The sequence below is a fragment of the Apium graveolens genome, chromosome 11 (genome assembly GCF_009905375.1).
Source record: "Apium graveolens cultivar Ventura chromosome 11, ASM990537v1, whole genome shotgun sequence".
In the NCBI taxonomy this organism is placed as follows: domain Eukaryota; kingdom Viridiplantae; phylum Streptophyta; class Magnoliopsida; order Apiales; family Apiaceae; genus Apium; species Apium graveolens.
The window spans coordinates 145,634,123-145,636,612 of NC_133657.1; positions in this window are offsets into that span (position 1 = coordinate 145,634,123).

Sequence of the window (2,490 nt, forward strand, 5' to 3'; positions counted from 1 at the left end):
ATTCTGTAATCCATACACCTGCAGAAATCAAGGTTATTTTTCTAAAAAATTATTTATTTTCGAATTTATTTTATTAAAAATATGAATTTTTGTTCGGATGATTGTTTGTATGATTTGATGACTGCATGTTGTAGAGCTTGTTTTCTTGATGATTTTCATATGTCATACGTCTGATTTGGAGTTCAATAACATGTTCAAATTTGAGTTTGATTTTCGAATTTTAAAATTAGGGTTTATAACCCGTATGAATGTTCTTAATTGAAATTTGGGGGTTTCTAATTCTGTGATAGATTGATGTTGTGTTATAGTGGGTTGTGTTCTCTGTGAAATTTGCAATCTAGTCGTATAAGTTTCATGAACCAACGAGGTCTGTAGAGAAGGGAGTTGTGTTTTGAAGTTTTCCGATGTTCGCCGGAAACTGGAAAATTTCACGGCCAAATTCCGGCCAACTCAGGGATTGTTAGGTTGTTTTGATTGCATGGTTGTGTTCCTGGTAACCTGTAGATGTGATCTGGAGGTGTTGGTGGGGTGAGGACGCCGGGAACGTGTTCTCCGGCCATCCCCGACTGTTTTTCGGCGACCCCCTGGAAAATTACAGTTTAGTACCTATAGTTTTGAAAACGATGCAGTTTGGTCCCTATAGTTTCCAGACTTTGCAAAAATTGGATTTCTGTTTTAAAAATGTTTAAAAATCATATTTCCTATTTATTTTTATTATAAAAAAATCGTTTTTAATTTCTGAAAATTCTAAAAATTATTATTTTAATTCTGAAAATTATTTTTAATTCATAAATAAATCTAAATTAATTAGTTAATTAATTTCAGTTAATTTCTAATTGATTAATTGGTCAATTAATTCGAAAATTAATTGATTTAATTAATTATTAATTGATTTTAATTAATTATTTAATTAGATTTAATTATTTAAAAATGATTTAAAAATTCTGAAAAATAGTTTCGAGTTTTAAAATATTATTCTAAATTATTTCCAAGGCTCGATAATTATTCTAAAATTATTTCGGAGCCAGAATTGGCCAACCGAACCCTGTTTATTAACCCGAAATTGATCCAACGACCCGTTTTAATTCCGAAAAATGTTTTAAAAATCATTTTAAATACCAGTAAGCCTATTTATGACCCGAGACTTCTTTATAAATGATATATCATTGATTACGTGATGGATTATATGTTATATGTGACTTGTTAATTGACTATCAGTCTATATATTCGGTGTTTACTTGATTATTGCATAACTTTCAATCCGTTAATCGGATTTGGGTAAAACGAAGGGTAGATAGAAGTATGTGTTGAATAGAATTCCATGAGTAAATTATTGATAGATGCTTATGATATGTGAGCAGAAGAGGCAAGACGTAGGAAAGGGAAACAGATAGTTGAGGAGTAAGACGCTTGTGATTGGAAGCGAGTGCAGTGTAGTAAGCTAATATCAGGCAAGTATTCCGAACTTTCTCGAAATATTGTAATACGTGATAGTCTTGTTGATATTGCAAGTGCTTTGAAGCACTGAAACCTAAACCCTGATTCCAGTTATTGTTCTTGAGCCATGAACCTTATTCTTTCTAGACCATTGATTGTTGTATACCCAAACACGAATCTCAAGTATACGATACTACTCCACAAATACATGCAAACAAAATCCCAAACACTGAACTGAATTACTTGTACATTCAATCATTGTATCGTATGCATTGAAAGCCCAAATCTTTGAAACCCTGAAATGTTGATTCCTTTGTTATCCAATTCTTTCATTACCCAGCATCCAAGCTTTTAAATTTCCTTATTGATCCTTACAAGGATTGAAACTCTTTCATTGTTAAACATTTATTGTTGTTAATGATTTCGGTTATTGTTTATTATTGCATATTCTGTTATTATGTTAGAATTGGATTGTTTTTTATAAAATAGTGGACCAGATTCGTGGTCAGACCATATAATGGTCAAGTTAGGCCAATATGTGCCTTGGATCCAGTAGTTAGAGCAATGCTGTATGCCTTGCTCGGGGTTAGTGCGTGATTGATCAGCAGCCTAACCTTGGTTTTTAAATTAAAAGTATAATATCCAATTCTAAATCATAATCCATTGTTCACTTGATATCATATTCATATTCACCTGATGATCATTATTCTCAGTTTTGTCATTGTGACTTGCTGAGCTAGTTAGCTCATTTGTGCGATGTTGTTTATATTCTTTCCAGTTAAAAAGGAACCAGTTGGTAGCGAGGATCCCCAGTCCAGCGCGAGAGCTAGGGGTTCAGGTTGAGAAAGCTGAGCTAGTAGGCTTCTTTTGGGATAATTTAAGTTTGTAAAAGTTTGTAATAATGTTTAATACTCAGTTTGAGTTTGAAATAGTTGGGATTTGAACGGTTTGTAATATATTAGTGTGTGTGGCTTGTGTGCATACTTTAACCTGTTGCGGTCCGTGGTGGTTGGTAAGTAGGGTCACTGCATATATTATTATTATCTTTATTAT